The 19,207-nt window shown below is 47.7% G+C and overlaps 28 non-coding genes across 28 annotated transcripts; all 28 read right to left on the reverse strand.

The window, feature by feature from the left end:
- Positions 1–715: 715 nt before the first annotated feature.
- TRNAQ-UUG (transfer RNA glutamine (anticodon UUG)) lies at positions 716–787 on the reverse strand. Its single transcript has one exon. It is a non-coding gene; the product is annotated as a tRNA-Gln (tRNA).
- Positions 788–1,272: 485 nt separating this feature from the next.
- On the reverse strand, positions 1,273–1,344 carry TRNAD-GUC (transfer RNA aspartic acid (anticodon GUC)). The gene has a single exon. It is a non-coding gene; the product is annotated as a tRNA-Asp (tRNA).
- A 218-nt stretch (positions 1,345–1,562) lies between these two features.
- On the reverse strand, positions 1,563–1,634 carry TRNAQ-CUG (transfer RNA glutamine (anticodon CUG)). Its single transcript has one exon. It is a non-coding gene; the product is annotated as a tRNA-Gln (tRNA).
- Positions 1,635–2,116: 482 nt separating this feature from the next.
- On the reverse strand, positions 2,117–2,188 carry TRNAD-GUC (transfer RNA aspartic acid (anticodon GUC)). Its single transcript has one exon. It is a non-coding gene; the product is annotated as a tRNA-Asp (tRNA).
- An 841-nt stretch (positions 2,189–3,029) lies between these two features.
- TRNAQ-UUG (transfer RNA glutamine (anticodon UUG)) lies at positions 3,030–3,101 on the reverse strand. The gene has a single exon. It is a non-coding gene; the product is annotated as a tRNA-Gln (tRNA).
- Positions 3,102–3,588: 487 nt separating this feature from the next.
- TRNAD-GUC (transfer RNA aspartic acid (anticodon GUC)) lies at positions 3,589–3,660 on the reverse strand. The gene has a single exon. It is a non-coding gene; the product is annotated as a tRNA-Asp (tRNA).
- A 218-nt stretch (positions 3,661–3,878) lies between these two features.
- TRNAQ-CUG (transfer RNA glutamine (anticodon CUG)) lies at positions 3,879–3,950 on the reverse strand. The gene has a single exon. It is a non-coding gene; the product is annotated as a tRNA-Gln (tRNA).
- A 482-nt stretch (positions 3,951–4,432) lies between these two features.
- On the reverse strand, positions 4,433–4,504 carry TRNAD-GUC (transfer RNA aspartic acid (anticodon GUC)). The gene has a single exon. It is a non-coding gene; the product is annotated as a tRNA-Asp (tRNA).
- Positions 4,505–5,345: 841 nt separating this feature from the next.
- TRNAQ-UUG (transfer RNA glutamine (anticodon UUG)) lies at positions 5,346–5,417 on the reverse strand. Its single transcript has one exon. It is a non-coding gene; the product is annotated as a tRNA-Gln (tRNA).
- Positions 5,418–6,195: 778 nt separating this feature from the next.
- On the reverse strand, positions 6,196–6,267 carry TRNAQ-CUG (transfer RNA glutamine (anticodon CUG)). The gene has a single exon. It is a non-coding gene; the product is annotated as a tRNA-Gln (tRNA).
- A 483-nt stretch (positions 6,268–6,750) lies between these two features.
- On the reverse strand, positions 6,751–6,822 carry TRNAD-GUC (transfer RNA aspartic acid (anticodon GUC)). Its single transcript has one exon. It is a non-coding gene; the product is annotated as a tRNA-Asp (tRNA).
- An 841-nt stretch (positions 6,823–7,663) lies between these two features.
- On the reverse strand, positions 7,664–7,735 carry TRNAQ-UUG (transfer RNA glutamine (anticodon UUG)). Its single transcript has one exon. It is a non-coding gene; the product is annotated as a tRNA-Gln (tRNA).
- A 773-nt stretch (positions 7,736–8,508) lies between these two features.
- TRNAQ-CUG (transfer RNA glutamine (anticodon CUG)) lies at positions 8,509–8,580 on the reverse strand. Its single transcript has one exon. It is a non-coding gene; the product is annotated as a tRNA-Gln (tRNA).
- Positions 8,581–9,064: 484 nt separating this feature from the next.
- Positions 9,065–9,136, reverse strand: TRNAD-GUC (transfer RNA aspartic acid (anticodon GUC)). Its single transcript has one exon. It is a non-coding gene; the product is annotated as a tRNA-Asp (tRNA).
- An 841-nt stretch (positions 9,137–9,977) lies between these two features.
- On the reverse strand, positions 9,978–10,049 carry TRNAQ-UUG (transfer RNA glutamine (anticodon UUG)). Its single transcript has one exon. It is a non-coding gene; the product is annotated as a tRNA-Gln (tRNA).
- A 487-nt stretch (positions 10,050–10,536) lies between these two features.
- Positions 10,537–10,608, reverse strand: TRNAD-GUC (transfer RNA aspartic acid (anticodon GUC)). The gene has a single exon. It is a non-coding gene; the product is annotated as a tRNA-Asp (tRNA).
- Positions 10,609–10,823: 215 nt separating this feature from the next.
- Positions 10,824–10,895, reverse strand: TRNAQ-CUG (transfer RNA glutamine (anticodon CUG)). Its single transcript has one exon. It is a non-coding gene; the product is annotated as a tRNA-Gln (tRNA).
- Positions 10,896–11,377: 482 nt separating this feature from the next.
- Positions 11,378–11,449, reverse strand: TRNAD-GUC (transfer RNA aspartic acid (anticodon GUC)). Its single transcript has one exon. It is a non-coding gene; the product is annotated as a tRNA-Asp (tRNA).
- An 841-nt stretch (positions 11,450–12,290) lies between these two features.
- Positions 12,291–12,362, reverse strand: TRNAQ-UUG (transfer RNA glutamine (anticodon UUG)). Its single transcript has one exon. It is a non-coding gene; the product is annotated as a tRNA-Gln (tRNA).
- A 773-nt stretch (positions 12,363–13,135) lies between these two features.
- TRNAQ-CUG (transfer RNA glutamine (anticodon CUG)) lies at positions 13,136–13,207 on the reverse strand. Its single transcript has one exon. It is a non-coding gene; the product is annotated as a tRNA-Gln (tRNA).
- A 483-nt stretch (positions 13,208–13,690) lies between these two features.
- Positions 13,691–13,762, reverse strand: TRNAD-GUC (transfer RNA aspartic acid (anticodon GUC)). Its single transcript has one exon. It is a non-coding gene; the product is annotated as a tRNA-Asp (tRNA).
- Positions 13,763–14,603: 841 nt separating this feature from the next.
- On the reverse strand, positions 14,604–14,675 carry TRNAQ-UUG (transfer RNA glutamine (anticodon UUG)). Its single transcript has one exon. It is a non-coding gene; the product is annotated as a tRNA-Gln (tRNA).
- Positions 14,676–15,162: 487 nt separating this feature from the next.
- TRNAD-GUC (transfer RNA aspartic acid (anticodon GUC)) lies at positions 15,163–15,234 on the reverse strand. Its single transcript has one exon. It is a non-coding gene; the product is annotated as a tRNA-Asp (tRNA).
- Positions 15,235–15,449: 215 nt separating this feature from the next.
- On the reverse strand, positions 15,450–15,521 carry TRNAQ-CUG (transfer RNA glutamine (anticodon CUG)). The gene has a single exon. It is a non-coding gene; the product is annotated as a tRNA-Gln (tRNA).
- A 482-nt stretch (positions 15,522–16,003) lies between these two features.
- Positions 16,004–16,075, reverse strand: TRNAD-GUC (transfer RNA aspartic acid (anticodon GUC)). Its single transcript has one exon. It is a non-coding gene; the product is annotated as a tRNA-Asp (tRNA).
- Positions 16,076–16,916: 841 nt separating this feature from the next.
- On the reverse strand, positions 16,917–16,988 carry TRNAQ-UUG (transfer RNA glutamine (anticodon UUG)). The gene has a single exon. It is a non-coding gene; the product is annotated as a tRNA-Gln (tRNA).
- A 772-nt stretch (positions 16,989–17,760) lies between these two features.
- Positions 17,761–17,832, reverse strand: TRNAQ-CUG (transfer RNA glutamine (anticodon CUG)). Its single transcript has one exon. It is a non-coding gene; the product is annotated as a tRNA-Gln (tRNA).
- Positions 17,833–18,316: 484 nt separating this feature from the next.
- Positions 18,317–18,388, reverse strand: TRNAD-GUC (transfer RNA aspartic acid (anticodon GUC)). Its single transcript has one exon. It is a non-coding gene; the product is annotated as a tRNA-Asp (tRNA).
- Between the last annotated feature and the right edge of the window lie 819 nt (positions 18,389–19,207).

A 19,207-nucleotide genomic window follows, 5' to 3' on the forward strand; every position in this document is an offset into this window, starting at 1 on the left:
GTCCTGGGCTCTCCTTTTCCCACACATCCTCTCCCAGTAACCCACATTTTTCTTTGATTCCTTTTGAGGAGACACTCCTTTTCCCTTACTATCCCCTCCCAGAAACCCTCCTTTCTCCTTGCATCCTCTTCTAGAGAATGGCTTGTCCTCTCACTTGCTTTCTTAGTAGACTCTTGTCTTCCCTTCTTTTCTCTCCCAAAGACACCTTTTTCTTCTCACTTCTTGCCCCGGAGTCCTTCCTTCCCCCTTTTGAATATTCACCAGGAATGCAGGTGTGCCCTTACCCGCCCCTGGGAGCAAAAGAGATAGCTACCAATGTTGCCTTCTTTTAGGGAGCTCTTCTCTTCATCAGCCTGCCCAGCTAGCTGACGTGAAGCTTTACGTCTCTGCTGTAAACCCAAGCAAAACTCCAAGTTGTCCGGATTTCAACTTGGACAAAGAGAAGCCAATGGATTAGGAATGCGTGACCTTAAAGAGCCCTTCTTTCAATAGTCCTTTCTCATGTCCTTCTTTCCCGGAGCTTTTCTCCAAATGAGAGAGCCACGCAATATTAGCTGAAAGTTTGAGTCTATGGATAGCGATCTGTGGAGCTTATGTCCCAAAGTAGCTGTGGTCAGTAGCTTGCTAAGCATCTATGTTTTCAGCAGCTGCTTTTCTAAGTGGCCTTTGTGTCAGTAAGATGCAAGTTGCGAAGCAGTAGGCAGTGTGAAAAAAGAGGTCCCACCGAGATTTGAACTCGGATTGCTGGATTCAAAGTCCAGAGTGCTAACCATTACACCATGGAACCACCGGCTCTACCTCACTTGGCTAGGCCCCGTTGTTTAAAGGTCTTTTTTCCCCAGATGTCCTTCTTTCCTTCTGATGTTTCCGTATGTCTACATGGGCGTTGGTTAACTTCTGTCCCATTTCACCCCACAGGACCAACTAGTCTAGCAAATTTTCCCTTGGCCATCTAGCAGCACTTTGACATCTATAATTGATGAACCAAGGGGCAGGAACGTAGACGCTGCCATCCCAAGGTTTCTGGGGCCAAAAGTGGGATGGCGCCAATCACCACCGTGCAGGAGTAGACACCAAGCTTGTTGAGAAATTTGGAGATGACTAGTTGTGGGAGAAATGACTAAGCCAGCGTCGGTTTCACCATAAGAATGATTTGTAGAATGCCCAGGTTGTGCAAATGTGAGCTCAAAGCTCCTTCTTGAAAGAGCATTCAAGGACTTGAAGTTGAGCGTGGTGAGTTAAGCGTGCTGCTAAGTGGGTAGAAAAAGCCATCTCCCCGTCGGGGAATCGAACCCCGGTCTCCCGCGTGACAGGCGGGGATACTCACCACTATACTAACGAGGACCACATGAAAGTCTTTCTTTTTCACCACCAGCACCATCTTTTTCGTGCAGCAAGACATACGGTTGTGGATTTTCTTTTTTCCAAGAACTGGCTTTATTATTAGTTTGCTTAGCAATCGCTAGGTCCTGGGCTCTCCTTTTCCCACACATCCTGCTTTTCCCAGTGGCCTTTGTGTCAGTAAGACACAAGTTGCCAAGCAGTAGACAGTGTGAAAAGGAAGGTCCCACCGAGATTTGAACTCGGATCGCTGGATTCAGAGTCCAGAGTGCTAACCATTACACCATGGAACCTTTGGATCTGTACTGCTTGGCCAGGCCCAATTGTTTAGACTTTTTTTTTCCCCCTCACATGTCCTCCTTGTGATCTTTGCGTATGTCTACATGGGCATTGGTTAACTTCTGTCCCATTTCACCCCACAGGACCGACCAGTCTAGCAAATTTTCCCTTGGCCATCTAGCAGCACTTTGACATCTATACTTGATGAAGCAAAGGGCATGAACTTAGATGCTGCCATCCCAAGGTTTCTGGGGTCAAAAGTGGGATGGCACCAATCAGCAGCGTGCAGAAGTAAACACCAAGCTTGTTGAGAAATGTGGAGCTGACTAGATGTGGGAGAAATGACTAAGCCAGCGTCCGGGTGGCCATAAGATTGATTTGTACAATCCCCAGGTTGTGCAAATGTGAGCTCAAAGCTCCCTCTTGAAAGAGCATTCAAGGACTTGAGTTGAGCGTGGTGAGTTAGGCGTGCTGCTAAGTGGGTAGAAAAAGCCATCTCCCCGTCGGGGAATCGAACCCCGGTCTCCCGCGTGACAGGCGGGGATACTCACCACTATACTAACGAGGACCACATGAAAGGGTTTTTTTTGCACCACCGCCATCACCATCTTTTTTTGTGCAGGAGAACATACGGTTGTGGATTTTCATTTGTCCAAGAACTCGCTGTATTATTAGTTTGCTTAGCCATCGCTAGGTCCTGGGCTCTCCTTTTCCCACACATCCTCTCCCAGTAACCCACATTTTTCTTTGATTCCTTTTGAGGAGACACTCCTTTTCCCTTACTATCCCCTCCCAGAAACCCTCCTTTCTCCTTGCATCCTCTTCCAGAGAATGGCTTGTCCTCTCACTTGCTTTCTTAGTAGACTCTTGTCTTCCCTTCTTTTCTCTCCCAAAGACACCTTTTTCTTCTCACTTCTTGCCCCGGAGTCCTTCCTTCCCCCTTTTGAATATTCACCAGGAATGCAGGTGTGCCCTTACCCGCCCCTGGGAGCAAAAGAGATAGCTACCAATGTTGCCTTCTTTTAGGGAGCTCTTCTCTTCATCAGCCTGCCCAGCTAGCTGACGTGAAGCTTTACGTCTCTGCTGTAAACCCAAGCAAAACTCCAAGTTGTCCGGATTTCAACTTGGACAAAGAGAAGCCAATGGATTAGGAATGCGTGACCTTAAAGAGCCCTTCTTTCAATAGTCCTTTCTCATGTCCTTCTTTCCCGGAGCTTTTCTCCAAATGAGAGAGCCACGCAATATTAGCTGAAAGTTTGAGTCTATGGATAGCGATCTGTGGAGCTTATGTCCCAAAGTAGCTGTGGTCAGTAGCTTGCTAAGCATCTATGTTTTCAGCAGCTGCTTTTCTGAGTGGCCTTTGTGTCAGTAAGATGCAAGTTGCGAAGCAGTAGGCAGTGTGAAAAAAGAGGTCCCACCGAGATTTGAACTCGGATTGCTGGATTCAAAGTCCAGAGTGCTAACCATTACACCATGGAACCACCGGCTCTACCTCACTTGGCTAGACCCCGTTGTTTAAAGGTCTTTTTCCCCCCCAGATGTCCTTCTTTCCTTCTGATGTTTCCGTATGTCTACATGGGCGTTGGTTAACTTCTGTCCCATTTCACCCCACAGGACCAACTAGTCTAGCAAATTTTCCCTTGGCCATCTAGCAGCACTTTGACATCTATAATTGATGAACCAAGGGGCAGGAACGTAGACGCTGCCATCCCAAGGTTTCTGGGGCCAAAAGTGGGATGGCGCCAATCACCACCGTGCAGGAGTAGACACCAAGCTTGTTGAGAAATTTGGAGATGACTAGTTGTGGGAGAAATGACTAAGCCAGCGTCGGTTTCACCATAAGAATGATTTGTAGAATGCCCAGGTTGTGCAAATGTGAGCTCAAAGCTCCTTCTTGAAAGAGCATTCAAGGACTTGAAGTTGAGCGTGGTGAGTTAAGCGTGCTGCTAAGTGGGTAGAAAAAGCCATCTCCCCGTCGGGGAATCGAACCCCGGTCTCCCGCGTGACAGGCGGGGATACTCACCACTATACTAACGAGGACCACATGAAAGTCTTTCTTTTTCACCACCAGCACCATCTTTTTCGTGCAGCAAGACATACGGTTGTGGATTTTCTTTTTTCCAAGAACTGGCTTTATTATTAGTTTGCTTAGCAATCGCTAGGTCCTGGGCTCTCCTTTTCCCACACATCCTGCTTTTCCCAGTGGCCTTTGTGTCAGTAAGACACAAGTTGCCAAGCAGTAGACAGTGTGAAAAGGAAGGTCCCACCGAGATTTGAACTCGGATCGCTGGATTCAGAGTCCAGAGTGCTAACCATTACACCATGGAACCTTTGGATCTGTACTGCTTGGCCAGGCCCAATTGTTTAGACTTTTTTTTTCCCCCTCACATGTCCTCCTTGTGATCTTTGCGTATGTCTACATGGGCATTGGTTAACTTCTGTCCCATTTCACCCCACAGGACCGACCAGTCTAGCAAATTTTCCCTTGGCCATCTAGCAGCACTTTGACATCTATACTTGATGAAGCAAAGGGCATGAACTTAGATGCTGCCATCCCAAGGTTTCTGGGGTCAAAAGTGGGATGGCACCAATCAGCAGCGTGCAGAAGTAAACACCAAGCTTGTTGAGAAATGTGGAGCTGACTAGATGTGGGAGAAATGACTAAGCCAGCGTCCGGGTGGCCATAAGATTGATTTGTACAATCCCCAGGTTGTGCAAATGTGAGCTCAAAGCTCCCTCTTGAAAGAGCATTCAAGGACTTGAGTTGAGCGTGGTGAGTTAGGCGTGCTGCTAAGTGGGTAGAAAAAGCCATCTCCCCGTCGGGGAATCGAACCCCGGTCTCCCGCGTGACAGGCGGGGATACTCACCACTATACTAACGAGGACCACATGAAAGGGTTTTTTTTGCACCACCGCCATCACCATCTTTTTTTGTGCAGGAGAACATACGGTTGTGGATTTTCATTTGTCCAAGAACTCGCTGTATTATTAGTTTGCTTAGCCATCGCTAGGTCCTGGGCTCTCCTTTTCCCACACATCCTCTCCCAGTAACCCACATTTTTCTTTGATTCCTTTTGAGGAGACACTCCTTTTCCCTTACTATCCCCTCCCAGAAACCCTCCTTTCTCCTTGCATCCTCTTCCAGAGAATGGCTTGTCCTCTCACTTGCTTTCTTAGTAGACTCTTGTCTTCCCTTCTTTTCTCTCCCAAAGACACCTTTTTCTTCTCACTTCTTGCCCCGGAGTCCTTCCTTCCCCCTTTTGAATATTCACCAGGAATGCAGGTGTGCCCTTACCCGCCCCTGGGAGCAAAAGAGATAGCTACCAATGTTGCCTTCTTTTAGGGAGCTCTTCTCTTCATCAGCCTGCCCAGCTAGCTGACGTGAAGCTTTACGTCTCTGCTGTAAACCCAAGCAAAACTCCAAGTTGTCCGGATTTCAACTTGGACAAAGAGAAGCCAATGGATTAGGAATGCGTGACCTTAAAGAGCCCTTCTTTCAATAGTCCTTTCTCATGTCCTTCTTTCCCGGAGCTTTTCTCCAAATGAGAGAGCCACGCAATATTAGCTGAAAGTTTGAGTCTATGGATAGCGATCTGTGGAGCTTATGTCCCAAAGTAGCTGTGGTCAGTAGCTTGCTAAGCATCCATGTTTTCAGCAGCTGCTTTTCTGAGTGGCCTTTGTGTCAGTAAGATGCAAGTTGCGAAGCAGTAGGCAGTGTGAAAAAAGAGGTCCCACCGAGATTTGAACTCGGATTGCTGGATTCAAAGTCCAGAGTGCTAACCATTACACCATGGAACCACCGGCTCTACCTCACTTGGCTAGGCCCCGTTGTTTAAAGGTCTTTTTTCCCCCCCAGATGTCCTTCTTTCCTTCTGATGTTTCCGTATGTCTACATGGGCGTTGGTTAACTTCTGTCCCATTTCACCCCACAGGACCAACTAGTCTAGCAAATTTTCCCTTGGCCATCTAGCAGCACTTTGACATCTATAATTGATGAACCAAGGGGCAGGAACGTAGATGCTGCCATCCCAAGGTTTCTGGGGCCAAAAGTGGGATGGCGCCAATCACCACCGTGCAGGAGTAGACACCAAGCTTGTTGAGAAATTTGGAGATGACTAGTTGTGGGAGAAATGACTAAGCCAGCGTCGGTTTCACCATAAGAATGATTTGTAGAATGCCCAGGTTGTGCAAATGTGAGCTCAAAGCTCCCTCTTGAAAGAGCATTCAAGGACTTGAAGTTGAGCGTGGTGAGTTAAGCGTGCTGCTAAGTGGGTAGAAAAAGCCATCTCCCCGTCGGGGAATCGAACCCCGGTCTCCCGCGTGACAGGCGGGGATACTCGCCACTATACTAACGAGGACCACATGAAAGTCTTTCTTTTTCACCACCAGCACCATCTTTTTCGTGCAGCAAGACATACGGTTGTGGATTTTCTTTTTTCCAAGAACTGGCTTTATTATTAGTTTGCTTAGCAATCGCTAGGTCCTGGGCTCTCCTTTTCCCACACATCCTGCTTTTCCCAGTGGCCTTTGTGTCAGTAAGACACAAGTTGCCAAGCAGTAGACAGTGTGAAAAGGAAGGTCCCACCGAGATTTGAACTCGGATCGCTGGATTCAGAGTCCAGAGTGCTAACCATTACACCATGGAACCTTTGGATCTGTACTGCTTGGCCAGGCCCAATTGTTTAGACTTTTTTTTTCCCCCTCACATGTCCTCCTTGTGATCTTTGCGTATGTCTACATGGGCATTGGTTAACTTCTGTCCCATTTCACCCCACAGGACCGACCAGTCTAGCAAATTTTCCCTTGGCCATCTAGCAGCACTTTGACATCTATACTTGATGAAGCAAAGGGCATGAACTTAGATGCTGCCATCCCAAGGTTTGCTGGGGTCAAAAGTGGGATGGCACCAATCAGCAGCGTGCAGAAGTAAACACCAAGCTTGTTGAGAAATGTGGAGCTGACTAGATGTGGGAGAAATGACTAAGCCAGCGTCCGGGTGGCCATAAGATTGATTTGTACAATCCCCAGGTTGTGCAAATGTGAGCTCAAAGCTCCCTCTTGAAAGAGCATTCAAGGACTTGAGTTGAGCGTGGTGATTTAGGCGTGCTGCTAAGTGGGTAGAAAAAGCCATCTCCCCGTCGGGGAATCGAACCCCGGTCTCCCGCGTGACAGGCGGGGATACTCACCACTATACTAACGAGGACCACATGAAAGGGTTTTTTTTGCACCACCGCCATCACCATCTTTTTTTGTGCAGGAGAACATACGGTTGTGGATTTTCATTTGTCCAAGAACTCGCTGTATTATTAGTTTGCTTAGCCATCGCTAGGTCCTGGGCTCTCCTTTTCCCACACATCCTCTCCCAGTAACCCACATTTTTCTTTGATTCCTTTTGAGGAGACACTCCTTTTCCCTTACTATCCCCTCCCAGAAACCCTCCTTTCTCCTTGCATCCTCTTCCAGAGAATGGCTTGTCCTCTCACTTGCTTTCTTAGTAGACTCTTGTCTTCCCTTCTTTTCTCTCCCAAAGACACCTTTTTCTTCTCACTTCTTGCCCCGGAGTCCTTCCTTCCCCCTTTTGAATATTCACCAGGAATGCAGGTGTGCCCTTACCCGCCCCTGGGAGCAAAAGAGATAGCTACCAATGTTGCCTTCTTTTAGGGAGCTCTTCTCTTCATCAGCCTGCCCAGCTAGCTGACGTGAAGCTTTACGTCTCTGCTGTAAACCCAAGCAAAACTCCAAGTTGTCCGGATTTCAACTTGGACAAAGAGAAGCCAATGGATTAGGAATGCGTGACCTTAAAGAGCCCTTCTTTCAATAGTCCTTTCTCATGTCCTTCTTTCCCGGAGCTTTTCTCCAAATGAGAGAGCCACGCAATATTAGCTGAAAGTTTGAGTCTATGGATAGCGATCTGTGGAGCTTATGTCCCAAAGTAGCTGTGGTCAGTAGCTTGCTAAGCATCTATGTTTTCAGCAGCTGCTTTTCTGAGTGGCCTTTGTGTCAGTAAGATGCAAGTTGCGAAGCAGTAGGCAGTGTGAAAAATGAGGTCCCACCGAGATTTGAACTCGGATTGCTGGATTCAAAGTCCAGAGTGCTAACCATTACACCATGGAACCACCGGCTCTACCTCACTTGGCTAGGCCCCGTTGTTTAAAGGTCTTCTTTCCCTTAGATGTCCTTCTTTACTTCTGATGTTTCCGTATGTCTACATGGGCGTTGGTTAACTTCTGTCCCATTTCACCCCACAGGACCAACTAGTCTAGCAAATTTTCCCTTGGCCATCTAGCAGCACTTTGACATCTATAATTGATGAACCAAGGGGCAGGAACGTAGACGCTGCCATCCCAAGGTTTCTGGGGCCAAAAGTGGGATGGCGCCAATCACCACCGTGCAGGAGTAGACACCAAGCTTGTTGAGAAATTTGGAGATGACTAGTTGTGGGAGAAATGACTAAGCCAGCGTCGGTTTCACCATAAGAATGATTTGTAGAATGCCCAGGTTGTGCAAATGTGAGCTCAAAGCTCCCTCTTGAAAGAGCATTCAAGGACTTGAAGTTGAGCGTGGTGAGTTAAGCATGCTGCTAAGTGGGTAGAAAAAGCCATCTCCCCGTCGGGGAATCGAACCCCGGTCTCCCGCGTGACAGGCGGGGATACTCACCACTATACTAATGAGGACCACATGAAAGTCTTTCTTTTTCACCACCACCATCTTTTTCGTGCAGCAAGACATACGGTTGTGGATTTTCTTTTTTCCAAGAACTGGCTTTATTATTAGTTTGCTTAGCAATCGCTAGGTCCTGGGCTCTCCTTTTCCCACACATCCTGCTTTTCCCAGTGGCCTTTGTGTCAATTAGACACAAGTTGCCAAGCAGTAGACAGTGTGAAAAGGAAGGTCCCACCGAGATTTGAACTCGGATCGCTGGATTCAGAGTCCAGAGTGCTAACCATTACACCATGGAACCTTTGGATCTGTACTGCTTGGCCACTCCCAATTGTTTAGACTTTTTTTTTTCCCCCCTCACATGTCCTCCTTGTGATCTTTGCGTATGTCTACATGGGCATTGGTTAACTTCTGTCCCATTTCACCCCACAGGACCGACCAGTCTAGCAAATTTTCCCTTGGCCATCTAGCAGCACTTTGACATCTATACTTGATGAAGCAAAGGGCATGAACTTAGATGCTGCCATCCCAAGGTTTCTGGGGTCAAAAGTGGGATGGCACCAATCAGCAGCGTGCAGAAGTAAACACCAAGCTTGTTGAGAAATGTGGAGCTGACTAGATGTGGGAGAAATGACTAAGCCAGCGTCCGGGTGGCCATAAGATTGATTTGTACAATCCCCAGGTTGTGCAAATGTGAGCTCAAAGCTCCCTCTTGAAAGAGCATTCAAGGACTTGAGTTGAGCGTGGTGATTTAGGCGTGCTGCTAAGTGGGTAGAAAAAGCCATCTCCCCGTCGGGGAATCGAACCCCGGTCTCCCGCGTGACAGGCGGGGATACTCACCACTATACTAACGAGGACCACATGAAAGGGTTTTTTTTGCACCACCGCCATCACCATCTTTTTTTGTGCAGGAGAACATACGGTTGTGGATTTTCATTTGTCCAAGAACTCGCTGTATTATTAGTTTGCTTAGCCATCGCTAGGTCCTGGGCTCTCCTTTTCCCACACATCCTCTCCCAGTAACCCACATTTTTCTTTGATTCCTTTTGAGGAGACACTCCTTTTCCCTTACTATCCCCTCCCAGAAACCCTCCTTTCTCCTTGCATCCTCTTCCAGAGAATGGCTTGTCCTCTCACTTGCTTTCTTAGTAGACTCTTGTCTTCCCTTCTTTTCTCTCCCAAAGACACCTTTTTCTTCTCACTTCTTGCCCCGGAGTCCTTCCTTCCCCCTTTTGAATATTCACCAGGAATGCAGGTGTGCCCTTACCCGCCCCTGGGAGCAAAAGAGATAGCTACCAATGTTGCCTTCTTTTAGGGAGCTCTTCTCTTCATCAGCCTGCCCAGCTAGCTGACGTGAAGCTTTACGTCTCTGCTGTAAACCCAAGCAAAACTCCAAGTTGTCCGGATTTCAACTTGGACAAAGAGAAGCCAATGGATTAGGAATGCGTGACCTTAAAGAGCCCTTCTTTCAATAGTCCTTTCTCATGTCCTTCTTTCCCGGAGCTTTTCTCCAAATGAGAGAGCCACGCAATATTAGCTGAAAGTTTGAGTCTATGGATAGCGATCTGTGGAGCTTATGTCCCAAAGTAGCTGTGGTCAGTAGCTTGCTAAGCATCTATGTTTTCAGCAGCTGCTTTTCTGAGTGGCCTTTGTGTCAGTAAGACGCAAGATGCGAAGCAGTAGGCAGTGTGAAAAATGAGGTCCCACCGAGATTTGAACTCGGATTGCTGGATTCAAAGTCCAGAGTGCTAACCATTACACCATGGAACCACCGGCTCTACCTCACTTGGCTAGACCCCGTTGTTTAAAGATCTTTTTTCCCCCCAGATGTCCTTCTTTCCTTCTGATGTTTCCGTATGTCTACATGGGCGTTGGTTAACTTCTGTCCCATTTCACCCCACAGGACCAACTAGTCTAGCAAATTTTCCCTTGGCCATCTAGCAGCACTTTGACATCTATAATTGATGAACCAAGGGGCAGGAACGTAGACGCAGCCATCCCAAGGTTTCTGGGGCCAAAAGTGGGATGGCGCCAATCACCACCGTGCAGGAGTAGACACCAAGCTTGTTGAGAAATTTGGAGATGACTAGTTGTGGGAGAAATGACTAAGCCAGCGTCGGTTTCACCATAAGAATGATTTGTAGAATGCCCAGGTTGTGCAAATGTGAGCTCAAAGCTCCCTCTTGAAAGAGCATTCAAGGACTTGAAGTTGAGCGTGGTGAGTTAAGCGTGCTGCTAAGTGGGTAGAAAAAGCCATCTCCCCGTCGGGGAATCGAACCCCGGTCTCCCGCGTGACAGGCGGGGATACTCACCACTATACTAACGAGGACCACATGAAAGTCTTTCTTTTTCACCACCACCATCTTTTTCGTGCAGCAAGACATACGGTTGTGGATTTTCTTTTTTCCAAGAACTGGCTTTATTATTAGTTTGCTTAGCAATCGCTAGGTCCTGGGCTCTCCTTTTCCCACACATCCTGCTTTTCCCAGTGGCCTTTGTGTCAGTAAGACACAAGTTGCCAAGCAGTAGACAGTGTGAAAAGGAAGGTCCCACCGAGATTTGAACTCGGATCGCTGGATTCAGAGTCCAGAGTGCTAACCATTACACCATGGAACCTTTGGATCTGTACTGCTTGGCCAGGCCCAATTGTTTAGACTTTTTTTTTCCCCCTCACATGTCCTCCTTGTGATCTTTGCGTATGTCTACATGGGCATTGGTTAACTTCTGTCCCATTTCACCCCACAGGACCGACCAGTCTAGCAAATTTTCCCTTGGCCATCTAGCAGCACTTTGACATCTATACTTGATGAAGCAAAGGGCATGAACTTAGATGCTGCCATCCCAAGGTTTCTGGGGTCAAAAGTGGGATGGCACCAATCAGCAGCGTGCAGAAGTAAACACCAAGCTTGTTGAGAAATGTGGAGCTGACTAGATGTGGGAGAAATGACTAAGCCAGCGTCCGGGTGGCCATAAGATTGATTTGTACAATCCCCAGGTTGTGCAAATGTGAGCTCAAAGCTCCCTCTTGCAAGAGCATTCAAGGACTTGAGTTGAGCGTGGTGAGTTAGGCGTGCTGCTAAGTGGGTAGAAAAAGCCATCTCCCCGTCGGGGAATCGAACCCCGGTCTCCCGCGTGACAGGCGGGGATACTCACCACTATACTAACGAGGACCACATGAAAGGGTTTTTTTTGCACCACCGCCATCACCATCTTTTTTTGTGCAGGAGAACATACGGTTGTGGATTTTCATTTGTCCAAGAACTCGCTGTATTATTAGTTTGCTTAGCCATCGCTAGGTCCTGGGCTCTCCTTTTCCCACACATCCTCTCCCAGTAACCCACATTTTTCTTTGATTCCTTTTGAGGAGACACTCCTTTTCCCTTACTATCCCCTCCCAGAAACCCTCCTTTCTCCTTGCATCCTCTTCCAGAGAATGGCTTGTCCTCTCACTTGCTTTCTTAGTAGACTCTTGTCTTCCCTTCTTTTCTCTCCCAAAGACACCTTTTTCTTCTCACTTCTTGCCCCGGAGTCCTTCCTTCCCCCTTTTGAATATTCACCAGGAATGCAGGTGTGCCCTTACCCGCCCCTGGGAGCAAAAGAGATAGCTACCAATGTTGCCTTCTTTTAGGGAGCTCTTCTCTTCATCAGCCTGCCCAGCTAGCTGACGTGAAGCTTTACGTCTCTGCTGTAAACCCAAGCAAAACTCCAAGTTGTCCGGATTTCAACTTGGACAAAGAGAAGCCAATGGATTAGGAATGCGTGACCTTAAAGAGCCCTTCTTTCAATAGTCCTTTCTCATGTCCTTCTTTCCCGGAGCTTTTCTCCAAATGAGAGAGCCACGCAATATTAGCTGAAAGTTTGAGTCTATGGATAGCGATCTGTGGAGCTTATGTCCCAAAGTAGCTGTGGTCAGTAGCTTGCTAAGCATCTATGTTTTCAGCAGCTGCTTTTCTGAGTGGCCTTTGTGTCAGTAAGATGCAAGTTGCGAAGCAGTAGGCAGTGTGAAAAATGAGGTCCCACCGAGATTTGAACTCGGATTGCTGGATTCAAAGTCCAGAGTGCTAACCATTACACCATGGAACCACCGGCTCTACCTCACTTGGCTAGGCCCCGTTGTTTAAAGGTCTTCTTTCCCTTAGATGTCCTTCTTTACTTCTGATGTTTCCGTATGTCTACATGGGCGTTGGTTAACTTCTGTCCCATTTCACCCCACAGGACCAACTAGTCTAGCAAATTTTCCCTTGGCCATCTAGCAGCACTTTGACATCTATAATTGATGAACCAAGGGGCAGGAACGTAGACGCTGCCATCCCAAGGTTTCTGGGGCCAAAAGTGGGATGGCGCCAATCACCACCGTGCAGGAGTAGACACCAAGCTTGTTGAGAAATTTGGAGATGACTAGTTGTGGGAGAAATGACTAAGCCAGCGTCGGTTTCACCATAAGAATGATTTGTAGAATGCCCAGGTTGTGCAAATGTGAGCTCAAAGCTCCCTCTTGAAAGAGCATTCAAGGACTTGAAGTTGAGCGTGGTGAGTTAAGCATGCTGCTAAGTGGGTAGAAAAAGCCATCTCCCCGTCGGGGAATCGAACCCCGGTCTCCCGCGTGACAGGCGGGGATACTCACCACTATACTAATGAGGACCACATGAAAGTCTTTCTTTTTCACCACCACCATCTTTTTCGTGCAGCAAGACATACGGTTGTGGATTTTCTTTTTTCCAAGAACTGGCTTTATTATTAGTTTGCTTAGCAATCGCTAGGTCCTGGGCTCTCCTTTTCCCACACATCCTGCTTTTCCCAGTGGCCTTTGTGTCAATTAGACACAAGTTGCCAAGCAGTAGACAGTGTGAAAAGGAAGGTCCCACCGAGATTTGAACTCGGATCGCTGGATTCAGAGTCCAGAGTGCTAACCATTACACCATGGAACCTTTGGATCTGTAATGCTTGGCCAGGCCCAATTGTTTAGACTTTTTTTTTCCCCCCTCACATGTCCTCCTTGTGATCTTTGCGTATGTCTACATGGGCATTGGTTAACTTCTGTCCCATTTCACCCCACAGGACCGACCAGTCTAGCAAATTTTCCCTTGGCCATCTAGCAGCACTTTGACATCTATACTTGATGAAGCAAAGGGCATGAACTTAGATGCTGCCATCCCAAGGTTTCTGGGGTCAAAAGTGGGATGGCACCAATCAGCAGCGTGCAGAAGTAAACACCAAGCTTGTTGAGAAATGTGGAGCTGACTAGATGTGGGAGAAATGACTAAGCCAGCGTCCGGGTGGCCATAAGATTGATTTGTACAATCCCCAGGTTGTGCAAATGTGAGCTCAAAGCTCCCTCTTGAAAGAGCATTCTAGGACTTGAGTTGAGCGTGGTGAGTTAGGCGTGCTGCTAAGTGGGTAGAAAAAGCCATCTCCCCGTCGGGGAATCGAACCCCGGTCTCCCGCGTGACAGGCGGGGATACTCACCACTATACTAACGAGGACCACATGAAAGGGGTTTTTTTGCACCACCGCCATCACCATCTTTTTTTGTGCAGGAGAACATACGGTTGTGGATTTTCATTTGTCCAAGAACTCGCTGTATTATTAGTTTGCTTAGCCATCGCTAGGTCCTGGGCTCTCCTTTTCCCACACATCCTCTCCCAGTAACCCACATTTTTCTTTGATTCCTTTTGAGGAGACACTCCTTTTCCCTTACTATCCCCTCCCAGAAACCCTCCTTTCTCCTTGCATCCTCTTCCAGAGAATGGCTTGTCCTCTCACTTGCTTTCTTAGTAGACTCTTGTCTTCCCTTCTTTTCTCTCCCAAAGACACCTTTTTCTTCTCACTTCTTGCCCCGGAGTCCTTCCTTCCCCCTTTTGAATATTCACCAGGAATGCAGGTGTGCCCTTACCCGCCCCTGGGAGCAAAAGAGATAGCTACCAATGTTGCCTTCTTTTAGGGAGCTCTTCTCTTCATCAGCCTGCCCAGCTAGCTGACGTGAAGCTTTACGTCTCTGCTGTAAACCCAAGCAAAACTCCAAGTTGTCCGGATTTCAACTTGGACAAAGAGAAGCCAATGGATTAGGAATGCGTGACCTTAAAGAGCCCTTCTTTCAATAGTCCTTTCTCATGTCCTTCTTTCCCGGAGCTTTTCTCCAAATGAGAGAGCCACGCAATATTAGCTGAAAGTTTGAGTCTATGGATAGCGATCTGTGGAGCTTATGTCCCAAAGTAGCTGTGGTCAGTAGCTTGCTAAGCATCTATGTTTTCAGCAGCTGCTTTTCTGAGTGGCCTTTGTGTCAGTAAGACGCAAGATGCGAAGCAGTAGGCAGTGTGAAAAATGAGGTCCCACCGAGATTTGAACTCGGATTGCTGGATTCAAAGTCCAGAGTGCTAACCATTACACCATGGAACCACCGGCTCTACCTCACTTGGCTAGACCCCGTTGTTTAAAGGTCTTTTTTCCCCCCAGATGTCCTTCTTTCCTTCTGATGTTTCCGTATGTCTACATGGGCGTTGGTTAACTTCTGTCCCATTTCACCCCACAGGACCAACTAGTCTAGCAAATTTTCCCTTGGCCATCTAGCAGCACTTTGACATCTATAATTGATGAACCAAGGGGCAGGAACGTAGACGCAGCCATCCCAAGGTTTCTGGGGCCAAAAGTGGGATGGCGCCAATCACCACCGTGCAGGAGTAGACACCAAGCTTGTTGAGAAATTTGGAGATGACTAGTTGTGGGAGAAATGACTAAGCCAGCGTCGGTTTCACCATAAGAATGATTTGTAGAATGCCCAGGTTGTGCAAATGTGAGCTCAAAGCTCCCTCTTGAAAGAGCATTCAAGGACTTGAAGTTGAGCGTGGTGAGTTAAGCGTGCTGCTAAGTGGGTAGAAAAAGCCATCTCCCCGTCGGGGAATCGAACCCCGGTCTCCCGCGTGACAGGCGGGGATACTCACCACTATACTAACGAGGACCACATGAAAGTCTTTCTTTTTCACCACCACCATCTTTTTCGTGCAGCAAGACATACGGTTGTGGATTTTCTTTTTTCCAAGAACTGGCTTTATTATTAGTTTGCTTAGCAATCGCTAGGTCCTGGGCTCTCCTTTTCCCACACATCCTGCTTTTCCCAGTGGCCTTTGTGTCAGTAAGACACAAGTTGCCAAGCAGTAGACAGTGTGAAAAGGAAGGTCCCACCGAGATTTGAACTCGGATCGCTGGATTCAGAGTCCAGAGTGCTAACCATTACACCATGGAACCTTTGGATCTGTACTGCTTGGCCAGGCCCAATTGTTTAGACTTTTTTTTTCCCCCTCACATGTCCTCCTTGTGATCTTTGCGTATGTCTACATGGGCATTGGTTAACTTCTGTCCCATTTCACCCCACAGGACCGACCAGTCTAGCAAATTTTCCCTTGGCCATCTAGCAGCACTTTGACATCTATACTTGATGAAGCAAAGGGCATGAACTTAGATGCTGCCATCCCAAGGTTTCTGGGGTCAAAAGTGGGATGGCACCAATCAGCAGCGTGCAGAAGTAAACACCAAGCTTGTTGAGAAATGTGGAGCTGACTAGATGTGGGAGAAATGACTAAGCCAGCGTCCGGGTGGCCATAAGATTGATTTGTACAATCCCCAGGTTGTGCAAATGTGAGCTCAAAGCTCCCTCTTGAAAGAGCATTCAAGGACTTGAGTTGAGCGTGGTGAGTTAGGCGTGCTGCTAAGTGGGTAGAAAAAGCCATCTCCCCGTCGGGGAATCGAACCCCGGTCTCCCGCGTGACAGGCGGGGATACTCACCACTATACTAACGAGGACCACATGAAAGGGTTTTTTTTGCACCACCGCCATCACCATCTTTTTTTGTGCAGGAGAACATACGGTTGTGGATTTTCATTTGTCCAAGAACTCGCTGTATTATTAGTTTGCTTAGCCATCGCTAGGTCCTGGGCTCTCCTTTTCCCACACATCCTCTCCCAGTAACCCACATTTTTCTTTGATTCCTTTTGAGGAGACACTCCTTTTCCCTTACTATCCCCTCCCAGAAACCCTCCTTTCTCCTTGCATCCTCTTCCAGAGAATGGCTTGTCCTCTCACTTGCTTTCTTAGTAGACTCTTGTCTTCCCTTCTTTTCTCTCCCAAAGACACCTTTTTCTTCTCACTTCTTGCCCCGGAGTCCTTCCTTCCCCCTTTTGAATATTCACCAGGAATGCAGGTGTGCCCTTACCCGCCCCTGGGAGCAAAAGAGATAGCTACCAATGTTGCCTTCTTTTAGGGAGCTCTTCTCTTCATCAGCCTGCCCAGCTAGCTGACGTGAAGCTTTACGTCTCTGCTGTAAACCCAAGCAAAACTCCAAGTTGTCCGGATTTCAACTTGGACAAAGAGAAGCCAATGGATTAGGAATGCGTGACCTTAAAGAGCCCTTCTTTCAATAGTCCTTTCTCATGTCCTTCTTTCCCGGAGCTTTTCTCCAAATGAGAGAGCCACGCAATATTAGCTGAAAGTTTGAGTCTATGGATAGCGATCTGTGGAGCTTATGTCCCAAAGTAGCTGTGGTCAGTAGCTTGCTAAGCATCTATGTTTTCAGCAGCTGCTTTTCTGAGTGGCCTTTGTGTCAGTAAGATGCAAGTTGCGAAGCAGTAGGCAGTGTGAAAAATGAGGTCCCACCGAGATTTGAACTCGGATTGCTGGATTCAAAGTCCAGAGTGCTAACCATTACACCATGGAACCACCGGCTCTACCTCACTTGGCTAGGCCCCGTTGTTTAAAGGTCTTTTTTCCCCAGATGTCCTTCTTTCCTTCTGATGTTTCCGTATGTCTACATGGGCGTTGGTTAACTTCTGTCCCATTTCACCCCACAGGACCAACTAGTCTAGCAAATTTTCCCTTGGCCATCTAGCAGCACTTTGACATCTATAATTGATGAACCAAGGGGCAGGAACGTAGACGCTGCCATCCCAAGGTTTCTGGGGCCAAAAGTGGGATGGCGCCAATCACCACCATGCAGGAGTAGACACCAAGCTTGTTGAGAAATTTGGAGATGACTAGTTGTGGGAGAAATGACTAAGCCAGCGTCGGTTTCACCATAAGAATGATTTGTAGAATGCCCAGGTTGTGCAAATGTGAGCTCAAAGCTCCCTCTTGAAAGAGCATTCAAGGACTTGAAGTTGAGCGTGGTGAGTTAAGCGTGCTGCTAAGTGGGTAGAAAAAGCCATCTCCCCGTCGGGGAATCGAACCCCAGTCTCCCGCGTGACAGGCGGGGATACTCACCACTATACTAACGAGGACCACTTGAAAGTCTTTCTTTTTCACCACCACCATCTTTTTCGTGCATCAAGACATACGGTTTTGGATTTTCTTTTTTCCAAGAACTGGCTTTATTATTAGTTTGCTTAGCAATCGCTAGGTCCTGGGCTCTCCTTTTCCCACACATCCTGCTTTTCCCAGTGGCCTTTGTGTCAGTAAGACACAAGTTGCCAAGCAGTAGACAGTGTGAAAAGGAAGGTCCCACCGAGATTTGAACTCGGATCGCTGGATTCAGAGTCCAGAGTGCTAACCATTACACCATGGAACCTTTGGATCTGTACTGCTTGGCCACTCCCAATTGTTTAGACTTTTTTTTTTCCCCCCTCACATGTCCTCCTTGTGATCTTTGCGTATGTCTACATGGGCATTGGTTAACTTCTGTCCCATTTCACCCCACAGGACCGACCAGTCTAGCAAATTTTCCCTTGGCCATCTAGCAGCACTTTGACATCTATACTTGATGAAGCAAAGGGCATGAACTTAGATGCTGCCATCCCAAGGTTTCTGGGGTCAAAAGTGGGATGGCACCAATCAGCAGCGTGCAGAAGTAAACACCAAGCTTGTTGAGAAATGTGGGGCTGACTAGATGTGGGAGAAATGACTAAGCCAGCGTCCGGGTGGCCATAAGATTGATTTGTACAATCCCCAGGTTGTGCAAATGTGAGCTCAAAGCTCCCTCTTGAAAGAGCATTCAAGGACTTGAGTTGAGCGTGGTGATTTAGGCGTGCTGCTAAGTGGGTAGAAAAAGCCATCTCCCCGTCGGGGAATCGAACCCCGGTCTCCCGCGTGACAGGCGGGGATACTCACCACTATACTAACGAGGACCACATGAAAGGGGTTTTTTTGCACCACCGCCATCACCATCTTTTTTTGTGCAGGAGAACATACGGTTGTGGATTTTCATTTGTCCAAGAACTCGCTGTATTATTAGTTTGCTTAGCCATCGCTAGGTCCTGGGCTCTCCTTTTCCCACACATCCTCTCCCAGTAACCCACATTTTTCTTTGATTCCTTTTGAGGAGACACTCCTTTTCCCTTACTATCCCCTCCCAGAAACCCTCCTTTCTCCTTGCATCCTCTTCCAGAGAATGGCTTGTCCTCTCACTTGCTTTCTTAGTAGACTCTTGTCTTCCCTTCTTTTCTCTCCCAAAGACACCTTTTTCTTCTCACTTCTTGCCCCGGAGTCCTTCCTTCCCCCTTTTGAATATTCACCAGGAATGCAGGTGTGCCCTTACCCGCCCCTGGGAGCAAAAGAGATAGCTACCAATGTTGCCTTCTTTTAGGGAGCTCTTCTCTTCATCAGCCTGCCCAGCTAGCTGACGTGAAGCTTTACGTCTCTGCTGTAAACCCAAGCAAAACTCCAAGTTGTCCGGATTTCAACTTGGACAAAGAGAAGCCAATGGATTAGGAATGCGTGACCTTAAAGAGCCCTTCTTTCAATAGTCCTTTCTCATGTCCTTCTTTCCCGGAGCTTTTCTCCAAATGAGAGAGCCACGCAATATTAGCTGAAAGTTTGAGTCTATGGATAGCGATCTGTGGAGCTTATGTCCCAAAGTAGCTGTGGTCAGTAGCTTGCTAAGCATCTATGTTTTCAGCAGCTGCTTTTCTGAGTGGCCTTTGTGTCAGTAAGATGCAAGTTGCGAA

This window comes from Staurois parvus, unplaced genomic scaffold (assembly GCF_062004578.1).
Source record: "Staurois parvus isolate SC_StPar_1 unplaced genomic scaffold, SC_StPar_1.0 ptg002155l, whole genome shotgun sequence".
NCBI classification, from domain to species: Eukaryota; Metazoa; Chordata; class Amphibia; order Anura; family Ranidae; genus Staurois; species Staurois parvus.